Source organism: Oreochromis niloticus, linkage group LG14 (assembly GCF_001858045.2).
Source record: "Oreochromis niloticus isolate F11D_XX linkage group LG14, O_niloticus_UMD_NMBU, whole genome shotgun sequence".
In the NCBI taxonomy this organism is placed as follows: domain Eukaryota; kingdom Metazoa; phylum Chordata; class Actinopteri; order Cichliformes; family Cichlidae; genus Oreochromis; species Oreochromis niloticus.
Window position 1 is genome coordinate 2,378,932 of NC_031979.2, and position 25,382 is coordinate 2,404,313.

Here is a 25,382-nt window from a genome sequence, read left to right on the forward strand (position 1 = left end):
AAATGCAGAGGCCAATAAAATGGACTGAACCATCTGTTGTGACCACGCAGGGGGGAACGGGGTTCTTCTTGAATTATGGTTAGCTATCATCTCTGTGGTTTTCACCTTTGGTGCACACAATGGTTCTTTCGCTTGCTGTATAACTGGAGCTGTCTCGCGTTTGGGCAGGTCACTTTGCTGAGTTGTGTTTTCTCCCGTTGACCTCATTTATGCGCTCACTTGGTTCTTAAAACAGCTTGTTTGAATTTTTGTAATAATTTTGTCTTTTTTGGGGTGTAATAAACCCTTTTTTGTTTTTGAAGATTACACCTGTGCCTGTATGTGAACACTTGAACACATGAACACTTCTTTGCGTTCTTTCAATGAATCTCATTTGTTGAGGTAAAACATTGTGCAGTATAGCACCTTTGGACTACACACACCAGGTCACATGGAATTGGTACACTTTGTTTGTATCACGGACTTTTTCTACTTCTTGAGGGCAGATTAAATAAAAAGCTTTGAATATTTCACACCAATTGCAAATTAAGATTTTACTCATCATTTACAATTTCCTAAGTCTACAAAACTCTTAATTCTCTGCAATCCTGCAAAGAACAGGACAAAATGCAAAATGCTTCTGAAGGTTGTGACTCTGACAACGTTAAGAAAATAACTAAAGGTAAGTGTTTGCATTGCAGACCTAGACTGGTTGATTTCTCAGTGGCACAACATTCCTTTGTGAAAACAAGATGAACAAATACAAAAGAGCTCGGACCTTCTCGTGGTGTAATTTACAAATCTGTAATATTAGTAATATTAGCTGAGTGAACTCCAGTTTCATGTTGCTTTGCTGTAAAATGTGGACTCCATTTAAAAGGATAATTTATAAGGTAAATTTGGTAATGAGTAAAGCAATAACAGGTAAAACCTTCCCAGCGACTACTGCTTTTGCTTTTCATTGCACCCTGTTATTCTGTGTGACTCAGTGGAAAGCACAAACTCTGCTCTTTTCCCCAATTTTTGTCAAGTGTTAGCAGGTGTTGGTTGAGACGTATTCTGGGTAGGACAACCGAATGTCTATGCTTAAAATTATCCCTTTATTGTGCATGTTTTTCATGAAGAATGAGTCAAAGAGCAAAGAAAAGACAGATTTAACTCTGTATACACCGTCCTCTAACTGCAAAGAGCTGAAAAGAAATGTGGGCAGTTTAGCCGAAGTGAGAAAACCATTGATTTTCACATGTTTGTATGAACCTGTATTCAAAATCTATGAATACTGCACTTCCAGGACTGAATGCCTACATGTCTCTGGATCACGTGCGAGCTGTCGGGAACGGCTCCTCCGCAAGTGTCACGTCAAAAGAGAAAGGAGACTGAGATAAAAAGCCAAACAGATTTGCAGCCATTCAGTACAGTGAATGTGACTGGCTGACCTTTTGTGTGTCCTCTCACGGGCCTTCAGGAGCGAGTTCTTCCACGAACACTCCTGTGAACAGAAACAATGGCAGAAGCTGAGCACAAAAGGAGACACCACACAAAACTGTCATTTTCTCCCACTGCCATCTTTCACATCCCAATTCATTCTAATGTTAGAAACTAACTGTACCAACTCATATCCATAATAAAGGAAAAATGAGATTTTCTTAATGACAAAGACAAACGTAGAACGACATTTTGGATGCGTGTGAAGGCCAAAGGAGATCCTTTGATTAAAATTCCTTTCTGATGTTTTGGAAGCACTTGACCTTCAATTGGCGTACAGAGCTCCAGCACAACATTCACTTAGCTCACCGATGCCTCGATCAATTCTCGACAGGTTCAAAAGACTCCGAGTCAGCCTTTCATCAGAGTTCATTCAGCCGCCACCCATAATGACACCAGAGAAATTCCTCAATAAAGCAGCAAACAGACTCTGCTCTTCTTTCTACAGCTGCTGCAGGCCACACAGTCAAGTGTATTATGAAGACTGCATTTCAGATTTATTATGGAGAAAACGAGAGAGGTCGATAATGTACGGCAGGAAAACGAGCTTTTATTCACAAATTAGAGAAGCTGGGTAAGTGTGTACGGCATCTATTAACCATATGCACAATTAAAATGAGCTTTCCAGTGTTCTACAAATAAGCTGAGTTCCCCGTCGTCTACTGAAAGAATTAACATCTCGGTCACACAGACATAGAGATTGGTTGCCATCAGATACTTGGGAAAAACGAGTATTCCCTAACCTGTTGCTAAGCCCCTGTAACACAGACTGGTAACCACTGATTACTAGGGAAGTAGATATCTGCCCAGAGGGTATAGAGTGAGACAAAAACTCCATGCACTTCCTTTGGTTGCTGGCAGATTGCAGCAATTGGCCACAGACTTGAAAGACAGTGAGCGGTCTGCAAACACTTGAAAGCTGCTTGCTAAGAAACTGTGATACTGTAGAGTGCAGAAACTGACTGTTCACCTTCAAAGTAAAAGTTGTGCCTTGTGCTAAAACCAGCTTGTTTCTAAAGGTGCAACTTTTACAAAGCAGAAAATTTGGCAATTTCCACGCAAACTATAGGAAACCCCTATAATCTGCTAATCACTAAGCAATCACAAGGAGGTCTTTGCAACCTACCTCGCCCAGCAGCCTTCACCAGCCAGTTGGGGAAAAACCATTTCTGTTGGTTGCCAGGGGTTAAATAACTGGTCTGTGGGATAAGGTCACTGAGACCTACGACTCAACTAACAAGAAAAACATCAACGGGCAATGTCAAAGGCAATGCCTGCTGCCTGGGTCTGTATACCGTTTCAGCTTGTTCAGGCAAATTTATTTAATAGTGTAAAATGTCATCAGCACTATGGCCTGGCTTAGGGCGGCTTTGGCAAGGTGCCCATGAAAATCCACACAGAAAGCATTTATTCTTCTGGGGTTTTCTCCGCATATATTAGTTGCGCATCCATCCATTAGTGTTTCCCTTGATGGTTGCAGCAACACTTTCCTTGTTGACCAACAGAGGCTACTTCAAACTAAGATGGGATAAAAATAAATCTTTCCATCGGGTCTGTTTAACGTTCATGAACGTAAAACTTTCATGATCAAACGATTACAGCAGGGAAGTGAAAACCAGTATTGCTGACAGCTGCGCATCCATCAGTGGTTTTGGACTTTACAGACATGCTTTATCGGGTCTTTTTGGGTCACATTAGAGTTTGTTTTTTCAGTTGCATTGGGTAAATTAGCATTGGCGAGTGACCGCTCTACATCCAGAACTTGTTTGCAGCAAGCCTTGCTCTGAGGCTACTCTCAAGGGTTTCCAGGATGTTTGCTTGTCTTGGATTCTTGGCACAACTACAGAAAAGTGTCTAAGAGAAATCTTTGGGTCATATTCTGCACACTTGCTGTGACAATGATGTCCACATACCGTGTTTTTCCATTTGATTCTCTGTGAAAATTGGCTGGCCTTTTCTTGACATGAATGATAAAAACTACTCGGTGTCACGAGGCAACAGAGAATTTTGCTGCGAACACCAGCTCTCCTTTTTTCCCCATTAGACAACGTTTAGTTTGAATGTCACGCCACTCTTCGATTTGGGTTAAAGGCCAGAAATTAAGTTTTTTCTCACCTAACAGTGCTAAACTTGCTTCGGAGCTGCCCCTTGAAGTGACAGCATTAATAATAAGAGTGCCACAAAGCAGTGGCCATTATACATATTAAAGCAGATAGAATGAGGACAAGACGCAGTACAAATCCTGTATATTCAGGATCAAACAGAAACAGTGATTTTTTTTCCCATCACAGCTAAAAATACTGCTCGGTCCATTATTGAACCAAGTATAACAGGAAACAAACAGTCCTTTTAAGCCCCTGTAGAACCACTCGTCTATTTTATATTTCAAGAGAGCTAAATGAACTTTGCTGACTTTGTATCCTTTAAGAAAGCATCAAGTGGAGGTCAGCAGTGGCATGCTTTCTCTGTTCCCCTTTCCCTTTAAAGACAATGACCTGACCAGCAGGGCAGCTTGGCTGGAGATGAGAAAATAGTTATTTCCAGCAGCCTCCTCATTTATTTGTGTACGTGTTTTAAGAGACCCAAAGCAGCAGGCTGAATGCCTGGGTACCATGCTGATAAAGCAAGAAGGGTACTTTGCACTTTACGCAGGGCCCCTCGGTGACTACAGAGGAAGTATGGGGCTGGGGGGCACTCGGACAGGGGGATAAGGGCTCTAAGCCAGACGGATACACTCGGGTGGATAACATGTCTTTAATGCTACTGATGGACTGCCCAACTGGCGCCCTGGCTAGCTGGCAATACGCCCAGCGTTCTTCCACTGGCTGAGCTGCTGTATAGCTTGGATGACTGTTGGGAGACAGAAAGGGAAAGTCAGGGGTGACAGACAGGCAGACCGCAGACAGAGGCCAAAGGCAAAGACAGACTGCAGACGAGGGGAATCGATGACAAACGGGGTGGAGGCCACCGATTTGCACAAAGGTTATTGCTCGTATGTGAGTATTCAGCTCACACAAAAGTATATCTCGTGTCAGGTATGTTTTATATCGATGCAACGCAGCAATCGGTGTGCCAATATACCTTTAGATATATCTCATATACGTGTACAGGTGGGAGTTCTATCCAACCAAACCTCTGCTGATGTGCGACAGAGCAGGCTGGCTGATAAAATATACAAAAGAGTCAAAATAAAAGTCAAAATCTTCAGAATACTGTATCTACATGTAAAGGTGAAGTGTTTGATCAGTGAGCGCCGCTAAAAGTGTCCTCTTCACAAGCTCAAGAGCACAAAATCACAGTTGGTTCAAGCAGGACTTGGCCTCTGTAGATTAGCCATTCCACATGGCTTCATACCCTTCTAGCCATTGAATTGGCCAGTGTAAAACTCTGCTGACTGTCCTCAGTTGCTACACATCTGTAAGCCACTTTTCAATGCACCTTAGCATCAGAGAAGCTTGAACGCGTTCCTGGAAAGAAGGAAATCTGGAATACCCTATTTACTGCTGCTACAATGGACGGTAATGGTACTTTTACATGGAAGCATCTTCCACCGCCCAGTCCACCCTTTTCCCCACCCAACTTTATCACAGCAGCAAACAAACTCCATGCTCCTGATTTCCATTAAAGATCCTGCACAAAACCAGCCTGTTAGAAGAGGCTAAAGGAAGCTACACGATCACTCTCCTGCCAGGGCTCGCGCTTAATGTGCTCAGTCGGCCTTGAGCTGCAGTCTGAAATAACAAATCGGAGAAAAATTGGAGGGAAAATACAGGTTTCAGGGCTTTGAATGCCATGTATCAATTGCCTCGGCTCGAGTGAAACAAGAACCAGTAAGGCTTACTGCGACAATGTCAAACATTTCAGCTTTCAGCAAAAATATGAGTTTGTTATGGTCCAATACTTCATCTGGTCTCTGCTTCTACTTAACACAGAGGTCAGCCAGCATCGCAGTACTACTCACAGTACTGACGTACTACTGGACAGAGTAAATGGCCTGTATTTGTATAGCTCCATGCTATGTATAGCATGCTCCATGGATAGCGCTTTACTAGTCCCTAAGGACCCCAAAGCACTTTACACATCCAGTCATCCACCCATTCACACACTGAATGTACATTGTACATGTCACCAGTGGCTACATTGTAGCCACTGGTGACATTGTACATTGTACATGTCACCAGTGGCTACATTGTAGCCACAGCTGCCCTGGCGAGGCTGCCGGACACTGGCGCCACCGGGCCCTTCACACAACTTCACAAGACACTTGCCCAAGGACACAACGACCGAGACTGTCCAAGCCGGGGCTCGAACCGGCAACCTTCCGATTACAAGGCGAACTCCCAATTCTTGAGCCACAATTGCCACGAGTGAAGAGCTAAAATAACTCAGTATATCATGACGCAGACTCCATTTTTATATAGCATGGGGAATTTTTAATGATTAACTGATTAACTTCTACTGCTTTTGCAGTAGAAGCCATTTTTGTGTATTTACATGTTGCCAACAGGGGCGATTCTAGGATTAGAGCTTTGGGGGTGCTGAGCACCCAGAGAGCTGCCCAGCCAGGCAAGATAAACTTTACACGTCACGATGAGACTTCTTCCCTGTCTCTGTCAGTCCCTGCATCCTTAAATGTCTCCAGTTGTCCCGAGTTCTCTCTGACTGTCCCGTGTTTCTCCCTGTCGTCATCATCTGTTGTCTTCATCTCCGTTATCAGTCATCATAATTTTACCATCTCTGTGCAAGTCTGCAAATTTCTTTCTTAAATCATATGATTCTTAAATTCATCAAGTCTCTCTGTGCCTGGGTCCTCGTCTCAAAGCATGACATCACTGTTTTGTACATTTTAACACAATTTAATCCCCACAATTGTGAAAGAAAAGCAAAACACTTTTTTGTCTGTAACAAAACCATCATATCTGATAAAGGTTATTTAAATGCTGCAAAAGAAGAATGGACTGAAATAAAAAAAAACATATCCTAACCTTAATTACTGGGGGAGAATAATGAATGATGCTCATAGTGAGTAAGAAGTAAACTGAGTGCATTTTTTGGACAGAGATTCACTTTTAATGTGTTTGTATAATATAATACAGATACATAAAAAACACTCCCAAAACAGAATAAATTATTACAAATAAAAATCTTTACTGCAGATACTAATTTGACTAATTTAATAATACTAATTTTGTGCTGTAAGATTTATGAGTTTCATGCTTTCATAGTGGTACTTGGGAGAGCTTGACATTTTCCCAATGGTACACACTGTAAAAAGTTTGAGAAACACTGATAAGTGTATGTGTGCTTTTGGAAAACATTTAAAGCTGCAGTACAGAATCTTTGAAACAAGCTTAAAACATTTTTAGAATATAAACAGAGCATCTGCTTCTCTTTACAGCTCCTCACTCCACCAGGGCTGTTTGGCACTTTCTGATACTGTACTGCAGCAGTCATACAGACAACTGGACGGTCCAAAAGTTGGCCTACCTATTACTGGCTGAGGTTTTAGTAGAGTTGTGGCTGAACCACATAAAAATATATCATTAATTTTAATCTCCCCCAATCAATGATAATGTTGGAATGTTGTTGAAGAGGGTCAAAAATGTTTCAACAAGTTTGTTTAGCAGATTCTGTATAGCAGCTTTAATATAGGGAGACACAACTTCCTGATTGTGTGAGTAAAATCAGGTTTTTTCTCTTTGTCAGTTTAACAGTTTCTGTTGTGCCTGTCACTGTTCCCTGTCTGTTTACTTACCTGCTTCTTCCTGACCTTCTACTTTCTCCTCACGTTCCCTCTTTCCTCTCTCCCTCTTTGGACTGACAATCATACACAAATAGATTGGATTCAATTAGATGAAAAATTACATTAATATGAAAAAAATACTATTAAGATCACTAACAAAAAGTCCTCTCTCAGTGTACTTTCAACCAAAAGGCAAATAACCAAACCACATGAACATCTAATAAAAGATATAAATATTATATAATATTAAGATATAATATAAACACTGAGCCAACATTATTCTTGATTGACGGATGATTTGATTTTACACTTTTACCTGAATGTGGCTCCTTTTTTTCAAAAAACTTCCTTATATCCCTTATGAACTTGGCTGTCTCTCTGTACACAAACACACACACACAAACACACACACACACACACACACACACACACACACACAAACACACACACCAGGAGTTATAAGGTTAAAGGGCATCCAGTCAGTTAACTAGTTAGTATCCATTTCAAACAGGACAGTGGTAACAACAGAAGCTACGGACAATTTTAAGTTTCAGATTTTAAACAGGCTGTATACATTTCAATGGGAGCAACAGGACGGTCAAATGTCGCTGATTTTACTACAGAGCAGGACGGATTGTAGGGTAGCAAACATCGTCGGAAAACATGTTTTGAACACTGCAGGTTACCTGGTGTAATGTTTTTCAGCTAAAAAGAAACATGACCTGACTCCTACCTAACTATATAAAGAGTAACTGAAGGTTAAGCCAGGCACTTACACCTCCGCTCCGCTGCGTCTCAGCCACCATCGCTCTGGCAGCAACAGCGCTAGAGCCAGAGTAGGGGAGAGGCGAGCTGGAACAAACCATTTGTGGGGGGGGGGTATCTGTACCTTTGTTGTTAAAATGTTATGTCTCAACCATTTACTGTATGGTTTTTATATTTCTAGCAGTGTGTCACACAAGCAGCAAATATTGTCCAAAAAAAGTAAGAAATCTTTGGGGGTGCTTTGATTCATTTTGGGGTGAAGCACCCCCCAAAATGGGCTAAAATCGCCCCCGGTTGCCAATATTAAGCACATATTTTTTCTGCTGCTGTGAAAACCCAAGGCGTCCAAAGGACGTAAGATTAAGAAAAAAGAAGGAAACTAAATTAAACGTTTATTACTTTCACCCCACTGCATCCAGTAGAGTCTCCACACATGAGAATATTTCATTTTACCCATAAAGAATATTTTTTGTGACAATAAAAAAACATTCCCATTTTCAGTCAGTAATAGTTCAGCAAGGGCAAAAAATAAGAAAAATGTTCATGTTCATTTGGTAAAGTAAATCCGTTGGGCATCTTTCTTCGCCTTTAGACAATAATTCTGATGGCAAAAGAACCAAACGGGACAGGTTAAAAAAAAGGAAAAAAAAAAAGAAAAAAAAAGAAAAATGTTCATGAGTGAGAAAATCAAATCTTAAATCAACTAAAATTCTAAAGCAGAAATTAAAAAACATAATTATACATTAGGGCTGCCACAAACGATTATTTTGGTAGTCGACTAATCAGATCATGCATCCATTGGACGTAAAACGTACAGCTGATTGCACCAGCATGCATCTGCTCTAACTATCATTGGCTTACAGCTGGAAGTGTTTCAGGTATGTGCTAACTAAAGATAAAGACAAGATGATAGTTTATTCAACTTTTAATGAAATTTGCAGATCTAAAATATAGATGCTATCTAAAATATAACAGGACACTGGAGTAAACTCGACCATCTCACACTTCTGTTTAATCAGTTTTCTGTTTGATGTTAAAAACTTAACATTTATAAGTTATCTAAGAGACTTATATATCATGTTTAACCTGAGTAGCCAAAGACAGCGGTGATCTGAAAATTTGCGGCTCTAGTGACCCTTGACCTCCCGGTCAGTTATCGAGCTGGTGGGTAACAGGCGTCTCCGAAAACGTCGGAGCGCTTTTGTAAATATGTGATGTCTTGATAAAGTGAGCAGATATTTGAAGTTTACACATTCTCACCTAAAAATATCTCAAAAGTTTATTTTCTGACCCAGAAAGAGTAATAAGAGTAATATTAAAACTAAGTAACTGCCGCCATTGTTGGAAACTGAGCAGGGCCGCGCTATGAATTCTGGGATAGGTTGGGCCATGAAGGATACACCCGACCCATCCTTCAAATCTGGGGAAATGAAGGATGCATTTGGAGGAGTCTTCGAATTTGGACAGCCTTCATCGCATTGCTGTGACGGAATCGGCCTACAAATGCAGCCTCAGCAGGATGCGGCCCCCTTTGGACACAGCTATGATACCGGAGACAGCTTCTTCTTCTTCGGAGTTTAACGGCAGCTGGCATCCTTGTAGATGCAGTGCTGCCACCTTCTGTTTCAGTACGTTATTACACTCTGAAATCCCACTACTTACTCCTGCGTCTTTCAGGATCTTACAAAGCTTCAAACGAAGCGTCGACTATTAAATTAGTCGTCGACGAAATCGTGGCAGCCCTTTTATACATATATAGCTTTTTTATGTCTACTTCAGTACTTGTGCATGGTGAAAGCTAGTAACTACTACTAAAGCCACTGGATGTAACTTGTACAAATGATTAGTAAGACTAAAAACCTGATGCCAAAGAATACTACAACCTTTAAACAAGTTGCTTTTAATTTTTTAAAATGAGGTCTAAGTGTTCTGCTAATCACAATAACTATGCACAGTGACTTGAGGGTGTAGATACTGTCTGCTGAACAGTTTTTTGCTTCCCGAACCAATCTGATGTTATTTTCCTCTTATATAAAAACAGCTGCACGCCGTGTCTTTTAAATATTCTGGTTTCAGCTTCCACAACGATGAACCACAGGCCAGAAGGTTCAAAGACCCTTAGACCGCCTATTTCACATTAGTTTAGTGCAGCGTGAGTGCTGTTGGTGGTATTTTATAGTGGGTTTTTTTTTTACTCGGGCACTGATTAGTTATTATGGTAAAATATATTTCATGTGAGATTGAAGTAATGACAGGAAGAGATTCTTAGTTTGTGGTTTTGGCGGTTTCCTTCATGGGCGGGACCACACTCCAATAACTCCCCTCTCTCTAGAATGTAAACAGGGCATGTTTAGGAATGAAACAGATGATACCTGCTGCTCCACATGCCAACACGCAGCTTCTGTTGAAATTATTTGCTTATGACTGTCCAATCGGCAGGAAACTTTATTTAAATTGGGAAGAGTAAATATACTACATACAGTCAGCTCTAACAGGATGGACTGTTTATAGTTGGAGGGCTCTTAAGGAAGTCAAGCTGTGTTTAGATTAGAAGACGTTTCGACTGCACAGTTATTTAATAAATAAACAACAGCGGTTCAGGGTCTTAAATTCTGTTTTGTGTTTCCTTCAGCATCCTTTAAGTGGTCTGGTTAAGCATTTACCATATATTATAATAAACTCCCATCCCAGTATAGATCAGGCACGTGTTTCTATTTGTGTCAAACTGCAGTTTCATCTTAGGTAAAGCAGTGCAGTTCTTTTTTATTTCTTACTAACAAACCACAAACAAGAGTCATGTTAAAATGATGATATCTTTATAATTTTATAAGATATTTCAATGTTTCATTTGTGTGCATCTGGAGAAAAACAGAATGTGATGAAACAGTGGTCAGATGGCTAATGGTGAGGGAATCTTGCAATGTCAAGACAACAAGCAGCACATATTGAAAGGGTGTCTTTAGTTTGCCAGTGTAGGAAAACAGATGCATCAAATTGCTAATTAGCTTTATCATCACAGAGTTTAAAAAGCAGATGACATGCTAACTGTTAACTTAAAGTTTGCAATTACTTTATGGAAAAAATATGCAAATAAGCTCCAGTGACAGGTGGTCTGATCTGATAAAGTACTCGTGAACACCACCCAATGCTAGACTGGACTGTCTGGTTGGGAAAGGACAAAGGTTGTGTGCTACTGAATTTCTAAAACCATCTAAAACCCAACTGCAAGTCACTGCCCTTTGCTAATTCTCTCTCTGATACTGTAAGCAACTTAGCTGGTTTCCTGGACAGTTCTTTTAAGCTTGATAAACAAATGTCCTCCGTAAAACATTCTAGTTTTTACCAACTACGTCAAATCTCTAAGGCTAATGGTGCGTTCACACCGAACACGATAGAGGCGGCCAGAGCGTCAGGTTTACATGTAAAGTCAATGGAAAGAGCGCGATGACACGTGATTGCACGTCCGGCGAAAATTCGGAAGCAGATTTGCGTCGCGAAAACGCCAAAACGTGTGAAACGCACGTCAGTGTACCGCGTCTGGCGCGTTTGACTCGCGAAAAAAACCACGCGCGTGAGTTTTTGTGTTGCATTTTGTGCATACGCGTTTCGCCTCTACCGCTCGAGTTGGAAAATCTGAACTCCGGCGTCAATTCGCGCCGCGACAACCAATCAGGAGGCTGGTGACGTGGCTCTGACCTAGGTACTGACGCGTACTGTCCCGCTATTTTCCCACTGATGTACAAATACCTTTCCGCCAACAAGATAATGTGTTTATTCAGAGGACATCTGCAGGAGAAAGTGGAAGAGCCTCAGGGACACATATAATAAGGAGAAGAGGACAGAGAAGGAGAAGAGGAGTGGGTCTGCAGCAGGATTGGGGAAGAGATGGAAGTTCTTCGCGGTCATGGGGTTTCTGGACCCCTTCCTCACCCCGCGGGAGACTAGCGGCAATATGGTGCGGACCGTGGAGAACTTCCCCCCCGAGGACCAGGGACAGCCCGGAGAGGCAGCAGGGGAGTGTCAGTCAGAAGGACAAGGTTTACAGTGAATTAATGTAGGCAGTTAATTTATGCGTGTTGTCATATAGGAATATATTTTGTTTAGTAATAAAACAGTATACAGTAGTCCCGCTGTTCACCCGTCACATTTCGCTGATTTTTGTTATTGCACCGTACAGCTTTCAACAATGCGCATTGCATTCTGCAGCCTGATTGACAAATCTCCTCCGTGTCGTGTCTCCTGCGCTTGCCAAACTTATCATGTTTGGTTTTGATAACCATCACGTCCAATAGAAAAAACAGCACAAAAACACTCATAACTATGGCCCTCATTCGGAGATACACACCTGCACTGCGAGGGAAAAAGGCGCACGAAAGTGGCGCGCAGACGGAGAAAAAGCACAGTATAATAAAACTTCCTCCCACATTCCTCCCACATTTCCGGTTCACGCGCGTCAAAATATGCAATTTTGACGCGCGATGGATTTTTCTTGGACACGCGTTGAGGTGCGAATGAGCACGCGTCAAATTAGGGGCGTTTGGGGCGTTTTCGCTCGCGTCTATCGCGTTCGGTGTGAACACACCGTAAGCCTTACACACCGCACAAGGATCTTGAAAAACTTATCTATGCCTTTGTTACTTCTAGATCAGACTACTGCAACTCCCTTTACTTCGGCCTCCAATCTGTCAATCTTCATAGATTGCAGCTTGTTCAAAAGGCTGCGGCACGCCTCTTAACTGGAACTGGAAGGTTTGATTCTATCACTCCAGTTCTTGCCGACCTACACTGGCTTCCTATCAAACACCGTATTGATTTTAACATTTTATTGCTTACTTTTAAAATCATAAACAATATTGCGCCTAGCTACCTTATTGAACTCCTCAGCGTGTATGCCCCTAGGAGAACGCTAAGATCATCGGGCCAAATGCTCTTGGTGCAACCTAGGTCCCAGCTGAAGACCAGAGGTGAGCGTGCCTTTGCTTTAGCCGCACCCAACCTCTGGAACAACCTTCTAGCTGCTATTCGTGCGTCTGAATCTATCCAATCTTTTAAATCGCGATTGAGAACTTATTTATTTAACTTAGCATTTCCGGGTAGTTAGTGTTTGCACTTTGCAACTGCACCTCTATGTAATCTTAATTTATATTATTGTATCACTGGAATAACCTTCCAGTTGATGTTTACGTGTATGAATTGATTTCATTCTTAAATTATGTTCTGATACTTATTTAACTTGCATTACTGGTTAATTAGTGCCTTCCACCTGTCAGTGTACTTTGCACTTTGCTATCGCCCCTATATGTAATTTAATTTTAATTTATTGTATTATTCAGAAGCACTTCGGTTTTTAAATGTGCTATATAAATAAAGGTTGTATTGAATCATATTTGTTTCTGTAAAACTTTGCTTTTATTTATCAGTGGTGAAAAATAAAAGCTACATTAAGAAACTGCAAATTTTAGCTCAGGAGGTGGTGCCATGTTGGAGATGTCTGCCGAACACTCCGCCCTCCTTCACCTGCCCTCCACCCTCTGCAAACATGTGAGAACTGAGCCTTTATATGTAGAAGCATTATAAAAAAAAAAAGTTTAAATTTGAAAAGACGTCCACGACGACCACATTTGGACTACAAACAGCCGAACAGTACCAGGATGTCCTACCGATGACAACGCTAGACGTCAAAAAAAGATGTCGCCTGGCGCCTTTAGTGGTTTGGTGCAAAAATAAGAGACGTCACTCCGGAGACACTTCGTGTAGCAGGAGTTGCAAACTGGATTGGTTTTGGTGTTTGGATGCATCGTTTCATTGCCTAAAGAAAGACTTGGAAATATTTTTGCATGATTTATTTTCATTGGAAAACTACAACAACACGACCACTGACAAATATGCAACAGTTGGAATTCTGTTCCTTCTAACAGTCGGGCTTGTTTCTCCCGAACCGAGCCTTGCAGGCTGCAGCCGCTAACAATCACCATTAACTATGGTGGTAATGTTAGGGTTATGCTTGAATTTGAAAGCTGCCTTACTCCTGGAAGGAGGCCTTGGAGGAAGACGACAAATGGGTCCCCGGAGTTTGATAAACACACTGTATACTGGAAGGATCCCAGCTGGCTCTGCACTGCCATGTTTTCTTCAGTATGGCATATGCTAACTGCACGCAGCAGAGTGACAGCCCACTAGCAGATTGCAATGCTTACTATTTATTGGAAGACTCACATGGGCTTAATGGAATAAATGGGGCCGGGACCTATTGTTGCCATTGTTACTGCCGGGGTTACGGCATGTAGCTGGGACCAGTGTCTGCTGGTTGGTCAGTGCAGCTGAGAGGCAGTCCCAGAGCCATGGGAGTGGCCGAGCCCAGATGGTCGTCCTATACAGCCCGGAGACTCAATACCTTTCCTTCCCCCTCCCTCACAGACCAGATGGAGACCATTACAGTGGCCTGAAAGACCTCAGAGAGAAGGACTGAGTGAAAGTGCGAGGAAGAGGTGGGGTTGGTGGCGATGGGGTGTCTCGGCTTTCCAAAAATCTCTAATTACCGCAATTGTTGAAATCTTTTCAGCCTGCTTTTTTCTTGCTTTTCTGATACAAAATGCTCCTTCCCAACATGCACTGCAAGCCCTCCTGAGAATTCCTATAAAAGGCCAGACTGACTCACATAAGACAGAAAGACAGAGAGAAATAGGAGAAACTAGAAAAGGAAAGCAGAGGAGAAAAAAGCACATTAAAGATATGCAAATCTGACTGTCTGGGGTGAGGAGTATTAACCAGCGTTAGTAGGATAGCTGCCTCTATTTTTAGTCTTTGCCTGTGTGTGTGTGTGTCTCTCTGCTGAGGTGTGTGATGACTTCCTTAAGCCCGGGCTTTCATGTTCGAGTAAGACAGTCTGGGCGTCGAGATATGTCGGCAGAAATATTCTGCCTAATTGAGACGCTTCACAAATGAAGCTGTCAAACGGAGGCTTCAAACAGAATACACAGCAGCAGTTAAAAGAGAATTTCTAGGACAGCAGCGTGAAAGAGTGTCTTTTTCTCTCTACAGAAGTACAGTGCATTAAATGATTACAGGTTGGCTTTGGGACAATCAGAGTTGCCAAAGATTTAAAAAAAAAACAACCTTTGATGGGAGTCAAAAATAGCAGCAATGCCAATCATATCTTCAGAAAGTCAAAATAAATAAGTCAACGGGAGGGACACGTCCGTCTCATTTAGTTTGTACCGCCGTCTGAAATTACCCAAGACCGACGCAAAGCCACCCGAGGCAGACATGTACATGTACTCACGTACAGCAGTATCTGCACATACGGACACTATGGTTCCAAAACTGCTCCCCTCTCCGCCCACTCTCCTCCCCATAGTTCATTCAATGGCGGACAGCAAGCTGCCTTTGGGCACAACAATCACCAGCAGTTTGAGAGCTTACTACAGGAAGAGTCTTAGAACTGCTACAAATTCACAGAAAAGAATTCAACCGCTGAAAATATTCCAATCCATCCCAGGTGTCATTGGGCAAGAGGCTGCCTACCCTGAACAGGATACCGGTCCATCACAGGGCTCGTACAGTTACTAGCTTTACTGGATTACTTCAACATTCTCAGTATACTGTCGCTCAATATAAAGCCTGACTGGTTTAAAACTGATGTCAATACTGATATTTTGTGATATACAAGTCCAATATTCAGATATTAAATTTGATTTAATATCTGATACACAACACATAAACACATTTCCCAAACATTTGCTACAGGTACGTGCAGTTATTAATTTACTTGATTATAATCTGTACAACCCTGTTTGGATCAGCTGGTCATTGGGTTTATCACAGATGCAGAGTGTCCTCTGGTCGACACACTAAACAACATTAATAATAATAATAATAATAATAATAATGATAATAATAATAACAACATTGATGAAGGTGTTTCTCCAGTCTCTTCTTAACAGATTAATTTTCATTTATCAGCTGTTATAAACGCCAACACTGACATTTAAATCAGTTAGTCTGTAAGTCCTCATAGAAATCAGTGACATCACTTATTTTAGATTTCTACACAGACCCACAAACATCCATATAAAGAATTTTAAAACTGAAGAATAATTAATTAATTATGCAAAAAAATATAAACATTATTTTACAATTGTATTAATTTATTATATTTAATGATATCTACTTATTAAGACATTAATATTATTTTTACATACACTATTAGTCTATAAACAAATAGTTCAACTTGAAAAACTTCATAAAAACTTTATTTACAAGAAAAAATTCAACTTCAAAATTAAAAATCACATCTTCTAAATATTCTATAAAATTGCAATTTAAAAAGAGAAATAAGTAAATGGATCCAAAAATCGAATCAGGAATACAGATTTGTTTTTCTGGAATTTAAACTGCAGATTCCGTACTTCCTTTCTGTGACTCTTGGACTCCTCGGAGAAAAACGAGAATTTGCCATGGATTGCTTTTTCACTGGTTGGAGCCCCAGGCTGGCCCGGGAATTATCTACGCTGCTGTTTGCTCCATTAACTTTGCCCTGCTACGGAGTTAAAAAGTGTTTGTGGCGAACTGAACATTTCGCCTTGGAATCCAGTTTCTGAAATGTCCAATATTAAGAAAGTGAAAGGACTCTGCAGTGAAGTGGAGCCCTCATCCTTCAAGTGGAGTCATCCTAACCACCTACAGAGGGTAAAGTGCTAACTTTGCTAAGCTACCATCACTGCATGGTGGCTGCTGAAAACACTCGTGTAGGTAAAGTTACTTTATGATCCTTCATAGTTCAAAGAATTGATGCAGAGTGATCGCCGAGACTAGAGACGACACGACTGAGACGACACTACGCTTTTATTTTAACTACGCAGGTAAACACGCTCCCTCTCAAGTGAGAACAGGTGACCATCAAGGGCAACGATTTTTGCGAGTTTTCCTTATTAATGCAAATCGTAAATGAACATACAACAGTTGGAATTGTATGAACAGTTTACTGAATCTAATCTTGATGCATGCTCAATCATCCAGGTACGGAAAACCTAAAAAAGTTGTTGGGACTAGCAATTAAAGGTTTGGTAAACTTAACGTGAGTAAGTTGTCTCTTTTCTACAGTCTTATATGTGAACGGTGAAACTGGCCTGCAAATTTTTTTTGCCAAGTTGTTAATTTTTCAGAATTCATTAGCAGCTGTAGAGGTTATATTCAGAATCAGAATCAGAGAGACTTTATTTGTCCCCAAGGGCCAATTATGACCAAGGTGCAATTAAGAACATTAAGAATTAAGAATATATTAAATTAAGAATATTGATTGTTTCCTTGGACTTAATCCCTTTTCCCTTGTCTGAGAGATGGCCTAGTCCTGGACACAAGGACACAAACCTCCGTGCAACAACTTCACCACAACGACTCGTCAAGATCAGCCAGAAATCTGTCTGATGAGCAGAGACCTGTGGCAGACGGAGCCGTCCCATGTCCTGTTTGAACTGATAAATCCAGATGTACAATTTACAATAAGAACGTTTTCTTAGGAAAATGTCTGTCAGAAAGAAGACAATGAAATAACCATTTTTAACTTCATGTCTTTGCTACATTTAGGCTTTTCTGCACCTTTTACTTTAATCTACTCAATAAAATGTCTGACATTTTATTAAACAACAATCTTGACTTCAGTTCACTCTAGCTGACTGTGATGTGCTGTAAAATAAAACTATTCAACCTCTTCAAAGGTGACACTTAGGTTTGATTCCCACCAGGTCAAAGTAATCTCAGATAGCTAGGAGAAATTAAAAATAGGGCTGTGCAATATGACCAAAATCTCATATCCCGATATAAGACATCTATCGTCCTGATAACGATATAAATCACAAAAATGTTACATTTTCTGTAAATTCTGTGAATCTCGGGCAGCTCGACTTGCATGAAGTGTTTTCAGCTGGGCGTCGTGTACCTGGAGTCGAGTGTTTTGACCGATACATGAAACTATACATTTTTAAACAGTTTATTTTATTTATTTTGTGACACCACGAAACAAACGATAGCGTAACATGAAACGATAGACGTTTTCATATCGTCATCCGATATATAACGATCTTGCAGGAAATCTGCGTGTTTGACTTGGTAAGGACTTTGTCGGTGTCTCTGGGCTGTGGACCAGCATTAGGAGTACACTGGCATTATACAATGGTTTGCAGCGGGACAGTCGTATTAAACACCTGGCACAGCAATGCTGGAAGTGATATCGCAGTAAAGTCAGAATTGCATTCTTTCCAGTAATGAACGAGTAAATATAACAGTTACTATGTGACATTATGGTAAAGGATTCATCATATAGCATGTGGAGCACAGATGATAACACAGCATTATGTTCTGCTCTGCACCTCACACAGTTTTGAAACATGTTTCTTATGTGGGAAACATGTAAATGTTGACATGATTTGATGCATCTGGGTTCCTGTAATACCGACGGCAATAACATCAGGTTACTATGACAGTCTGTATCATGGTAACAAGCTCTGTGACCTCACTACTGAAGCATACACCATTTGACTCTACTTAAGAGAGTCCAATGCACTCAGTGCATACATGTTTATACACTGTGGTTTGGAACAACTTCATACTGGGAATATGACATATATGTTACAGAAATATACCTCCTGCACAGGTGATTCCATCAATTACTTAAACTGGCACCAGTAGGTTCATATACCATGCAGGCAGAATGAATGACTTGGGCTTCATTTTCGATATCTGCAGGTCGTTTAGGCAATGATTAAGTATACTGAAATATTTCTCTGGTTCATGTCATCCTGCCAAACGTCCAATTAATGTCGTTATCAAAGCTGATATGTGCCATTTCTCCACAACTTTTCAGGTAAAGTGAAGAATGCCAAGCTAGGATGACTGAGGTTACTCCATCAAGGAAGCGGCACACAACTGGGTTGAACTTTGACTCCTGCGTGGTGGTCATACTTTTGCGCGATTTATTTCAAGGCCGAGGTGCAGGCAAGAACCTGTGTGCATGCACGCACATGCCCACAGTGTTTTATGCAAAAACGGCAACCACAGCGAGGAAGATTAACTTGAATAGGAATCTGATAATGACACTTAAATACATTCATGGGAAAACGAGCTATAATTAAGTTTTGTCAGTAAGCACAATGACAGCAAGCTTTCCAACATGTGACATCCCAAACTGTAACCTTTTCCTGACTCCCACTGCTGATATTTTGGTTTGCAGACCTTATTCCAACAGCACTGATCAAATTCAGAACTTTTGTTGTTTTAAAGTGGAAACAGACTTTGTGCGATATGTTTGCATCAGCTTTTTTCAGATGGTGCATTAGGAGCGTTTAGTGGGACATCTTAGACGTGGACGGGTCTAATGAAGATGAATTTGTTTAGAGGAAGATGCAGTGGAACAACAATTTTAGTTTTCCTGCAAACTTTGAAAGAGTTTTATTGCACTTAAGCACTGTCTCATTTCATTGCCCTGCTTGCCACTTTTTGCAGAACTGCAGACCGATTTCAAAAGAAGCCTTGTGTTTGGCGCTACTGTGATGGAGGTGCACAGCGCATGGAAAGTGGATCAGTAAAACAATATGCAAGTGTCTGCTCTGAAACTTTCATCATGAACTCTAATGCTTGTGTTTGTCAGTGGAGTCATTGTTTGGACAAGAGGAGCCGAGCCCTGAGAACAGCAGGCTACTGAGGGCCTGCCGCAGAGTGTGATACCAATGGCTGCGGATAGCATATGGCATTGGAACTAGATACAACCCAAACAAACACAGCACAGAGGGATGGGCATGCACAGACGATGGAATTACATAGGCTGCGTATTCCAGGCGTGTGCATGGTTTTGAGTGTATGGATGTGCAGCTGAGCATATGTGCTATACACTCCAGCTCCAGGTGTCGGTATTTTAGAAACGCTGAAAAGATGTCGCTGTCGGGTTCGGCAAGCAGGGAATCGTTCCAGCAGCTGTTCTAGCGAGGACAAATTCCAATACAGTGTCACCTCCACGGAGCATAAACAGTGTATGTGGAAGGGGACAGGTAAAATATTAATGAGAGCTCTTTTAGTAGACGCATGGGCCCGTGGCTGGTGACACTCGAATGCAGTTCTTGGCATCACATTCCTAATGTGCACTCAGTAAAGGTGTGGAGATGTAATAATGGACGAGCAGTGCAGCCATTTTTATTCATCTGTTTTGCTGCAACGGCGTGACAATGAGACATCTGTGAGTCACGGCAGATGGCACCGCAGTGCAGTTTAACCAAGCAGCTAGCATAGCTTAATACACCCAACCACAGGGTGACATCACATGAAACCAGTATTTTACAGCGTCCCTGATTAAACCGCTGTGATTGGTCAGTTACAATGATGATGTCGCAGGAATCCAAACATGCCAATATCACATACTGGGAGTCTTGTTGGCGATACCACCAATTCACACCAATGGTGGAGTTTGCATAGTTTTTCAAAAAGCAAGCACGTAGATGCTCCAAGTGTCGGTCTGCTCAAATCACTCGTGCAGAAAATGGAAGTTTTTTCTTATTTCTGGAAGTACGCAGCTTCTCATGCCAATGGCATAAAAAACTGAAAAAATGACAACAGCACTGCTGCTTGAACTGGATCGTATCCAACTAAACTGATGCCAGGAGCTAAATCAAGTCCAAGCAAAATATCGAATCTACTATTACTGGTGGCTTCTTTCTGTTGTTCAAGAGACGGTCTGTATTTTTATCTTCCTGCGACCCTTTCTTCATGCATCTTTGAATATCGGCGTATAAACGGAAAGAAAAAAACGAGTGCAGCTGTGCTAAGGAGCTGTCAGGAGAAGGATTAGCATTAGCTGGAGCAGAAGTCTACTAGATGGTAGCCAGAGGAAAGGAAGGCGAGCGGGATCTGACGAAAGGCAGGAGGCCCAAAGTCAGCCAGGCCTGGGGCGAAAGCTGCGCTCCACAGGGATGTAAAAACACTGGAGTGAAGCTCAGACTTCGCTTAATAAACATTGAGCAAGAAAAGGCACACATGTGTTCAGCACACATGAAAATACATGCAGCGCACAGTGTTTGGAGGAGACGCTGCAGCCACGGGCCCGATGTACAAAAGAATCCTTTGTTCTATTACAGCAACACACACACACACACACACACAGCACACGCACGAAACACACGAGCGCTTCACGCACACCAGACAGTGCAGGACGCTGCAGGTCGAAGACCGTTGGGGACTGGAAGTCAGAAAGTTGCATCCATCTCAGACTGTGTGCTGCCTCGCTGGAGCTCCACTGCACATACATCTTCTTTTTTGTGTTCGTGTGTGCACGGTGAGATAAAAACTGCCTCCTGTGTACGCGCTGGTTTACAACACGCTCTTTCAGGAGGTGCATACAGACTCGAACCCGTCAGTTCAGGTCAAGGTAACACTGTATTTAAAAGATGTCAGTGTGACATCACCCACTGGTTTTGGACGCAGCATTTTAACAACTAACTTACCCAAGTTATCCAGAAACTGCACAGGTTTAATGCACGGGCACATCTTTGCTTCAGTTTTGGTGAGTGAACCCTGCTATTCTGTTACTCTCTTATTCAGTACTTAGTAGTAAGGTGGAACGTGCTCTGGGAAGCGTGTTCGGGTTAGAGCTCGCATGCGGTGGGCTTTCACCATCGGCGACCCTCGCTGTTTAGGACCTTACTCTGGCCTCAAACAGCGTTGCCTTCTTCCTGTTTACCCGACGTCATCGGAGCATGCTCACCGGACGCTGCTTTATTGGCCGCTACGCCGACGGGATGCGAGGGAAGGTGGAGTGAATATAAATAATCTACAACTGCTGCCTGCCACCACAGATGGACAGAGAATTAATTTAGCTCTCTTAAACACAAGATCGGTATCAAATAAAACTCATGTTCTTCGAGACTTTTTCGATACGTATAAATTGGATATCATGCTCCTAACCGAGACATGGCTGCGCGATGGGGAAGTGGCACCCTTGTTGGATCTGTGCCCCACTGATGCCAGCTTTTTCAGCTCCCCCAGGCTGTCTGGGAGGGGAGGCGGGGTAGCCTCTATCATCAAAAGCTGTTTTAAATGCAAACAGATACAAAGTCCTGGTGTTTTTACCTCATTTGAGTCCCAACTCCTGATCTTAAACTGTCCTATGGTTCTAATTATAGTCATCTATCGTCCACCTAAATATAATGATTTGTTTATCTCGGAATTCTCAGACTTCTTGACATGTTTTATTGTTCACTATGAAAGGATTCTTATAGTGGGGGACTTTAATATCCATTTGTGCTGTGAGGATAAACCCCTGGCCAAAGATTTCTTAAATATAATTGACTCCTTGAACTTTACACAACTGATGTCTGGGCCAACACGTATGGGCCACACCCTAGATCTTGTCTTAGGTTATGGACTGAATATATCGATGACTGAAAACTGTCTTCTACCTATTTTAGACCACTCAGCAATTTTATTTGATATTCTAATCCCTAAATCTCCAGCTTTTGAGAGGGGAAAACTGCCCCTCAGATCATCTCGTTTTATTAGCCCTGAGGCATTGCTTGGAGTTAAACTACATCTACCTGAGGTGTCGGACCCCATTTTTACCCAGGGGTTATGTGTGGACTCTTTGACTGTGAACTTAAATAATACACTTCTTGAGCTACTGGATTCTGTTGCTCCCGTGAAGAAGCTAAAATGTCAAAAAAAGAACCCTATGCCTTGGCTAAACGAGGAGCTCTTGAATCTAAGGAGAAATTGTAGAAAGGCAGAGCGTCACTGGAGATCTTCCAGATTAGAAGTATTTCTTCGGGCTTGGAAGGACTCCCTGACTTCTTTCCAATCAGCGATGTCGACAGCGAAAGCAAATTACTTCTCAAATCTTATCATGAGTCATAAACATAATTCAAAACTATTATTTAACACAGTATCACAACTTACAGAGAGCAAGTCAACTCTCTGCTGTTCTAACTTGATGGCTCATGATTTTCTTGTGTTTTTCAGTGATAGGGCGGACACACTTAGGAATCAGATTATTCCTTCCTCAGGTAGTTTGTCAGACTACTCAGATGTCTTGCCTGTTGCTGCTGATAAACTGTTCTCTGATTTTAAGGTCATTTCTCTGTCTGAATTAACCAAGGTTGTAAAAGCAGCTCGTAGTACAACCTGTTCATTGGATCCTTTACCAGCCTGGGCTATAAAAGAACTGTGGTCAACATTAGGACCCTACATTCTGTTTCTTCTAAATATTTCATTGATGACCGGAGTCTTCCCTGAATGTTATAAATCAGGTGTGGTAGTACCAATCTTGAAAAAGCCTGGACTAGATGTTGACATGGTTGCAAACTATAGACCCATCTCACATCTGTCTTTCTTGTCTAAAGTCTTTGAAAAAGTGGTTTTTAAGCAGCTCACTGAGCATTTGTCAACAAACAATTTGTATGAACCATTTCAGTCTGCTTTTAGACCAAATCACTCCACAGAGACAGCTTTACTAAAAGTGGTGAATGACCTGCTGGTACATGCAGACAATGATCGTACTTCAGTCTTATTACTACTGGACCTAAGTGCCGCATTTGACACTGTTGATCACGGCATTTTATTGGATAGGCTTGAACATTTTATTGGAATTACAGGGAATGTTTTATCATGGCTGAGATCTTACCTGTCAGGGAGGTCTCAGACTGTTAATTTTAATAATGTTCTTTCTGAGACCTGTGTGGTGAGGCATGGGGTCCCTCAGGGCTCTGTGCTTGGACCACTGCTGTTCTCTATGTATCTGTCGCCTCTTGGTGCTCTTTTACGTTCTTTTAAAGTAACCTTTCATTGTTATGCTGATGACCTGCAGCTCTATGTTCCTCTAATAATTGGAAACTGTACTGAAATCTCTAATTTGGAATCTTGTCTATCAGCAATTAAGGGCTGGTTATCGGATAATTTCCTGTGCTTAAATACTGATAAAACAGAGTTGATGGTCATTGGACCACCTAAATTTCAGCACTCGTCCCAAAATTTTACCCTGAGAATTGATGATAGGGTCATAACTTGTAGAGACAAAGTAAAAAATTTGGGCGTGTGGTTTGACACGGTGCTCTCTTTTGAGTCTCATATAAAAGAAATAACAAAAACCGCCTTTTATCACTTGAGGAACATAGCTAGAATTAGACAAGTTTTGTCAAACGATACTGCAGAGATTCTTGTTCATGCATTTGTGTCCTCACGCATTGATTACTGTAATGCTCTTTTCTCAGGGCTACCAAAGAAAAGTTTTAAAGGTCTACAGATGGTGCAAAACGCAGCTGCTCGTATTTTAACAAGAACTGGAAAATTCGAACATATTAGCCCTGTTTTATATTCTCTTCATTGGCTACCTTGTCCGGTTCGAGCTGATTTTAAAGTCCTGTTGCTCACTTACAAGGCTTTAAATGGATTAGCACCTTCGTATCTCTCTGACCTTTTACACCGGTATATTCCATCCCGTGCTCTCCGATCTCAGGACTCTGGTCTTTTAAAAGTTCCTAAAGCCAGGAAAAAGAAAATTGGAGAGCGTGCTTTTTCTTTTCGTGCCCCGGTTTTATGGAATAACCTCCCTCAAGATATTAGGCAGGCATGCTCTGTCGAGGTTTTTAAAGCTAAGCTGAAGACACACTTGTTTACCTTATCCTACATGTCTTAACTCTATGGCTTTTAGGTTTTAAATGTTTTCTTCTTTTTATTTTGTTCTTAATTTCTCTTTTTTCTCTGTTCTTAACTTGTACTGTGTTTCCTATCTGTAGTGCTATGTATTACTTTTAAACCTTTTTAATTTCAAACAGTTGTACAGCACTTTGCTTGAAGGTGCTTTATAAATAAAGTTATTATTATTATTATTATGTACTGGCTGTACCACACAGCAGGCCCTATTAGTTTTAATGTAACTCAATGAATAATCATCTGCAGCACACCAAAAGCAAACACGTGGGGAGGGTCGCTCCACTGAGTGCAAATAGTGGAGCTGAAGTCTAAGCAGCTACATGTGTCAACATTATGGAGATACAACTTCCCCGACTCCAGCTTCTGTTTGGATAAATGATTACAAAATAGAAAAAAACATCATCAGTCATACGGGTGGTGTCAAGAGGAAAACTGTCCATGGAGACTGGGGGTTTTAGCATTTCCAGGTTTGCCTCAGTTTTCAGCTCCTGCTTCTTGGTCAAATCAAATTCAGCACCTACAAAGGATGAGGTGAAAACAGTGATGAAGATGTGGTAGGTGAGAAGGTTTGTTGCCTTTACAGCTACTGCAACTGCTGCTCCATCACTTAAAATGACTTCAGAACCAACTAAACTAAATTCTTTGGAAGTTTCTAAACATCACAGAACCACCCACAGGTCAGGTGTTTGCTACCATACTTAATTAAGCAAGATCCCAATCAAGT

At 41.5% G+C, this 25,382-nt stretch overlaps 1 long non-coding RNA gene across 2 annotated transcripts in view; it reads right to left on the minus strand.

Moving 5' to 3' along the window:
* The window catches only part of LOC106098841 (uncharacterized), a 73,018-nt gene that overhangs the window by 33,597 nt on the left and 14,039 nt on the right, over positions 1 to 25,382 (minus strand). Inside the window, exons 1-2 of one of the 2 annotated variants that reach the window (XR_002056423.2) lie at positions 7,220 to 7,251; positions 1,416 to 1,468 (exon numbers count right to left, since the gene is read on the minus strand). This is a non-coding gene — a long non-coding RNA (uncharacterized LOC106098841). Of the gene's footprint in view, positions 1 to 1,415; positions 1,469 to 7,219; positions 7,252 to 25,382 lie in introns of those variants that run through there. The other variant, XR_003213796.1, reaches the window with a different exon arrangement.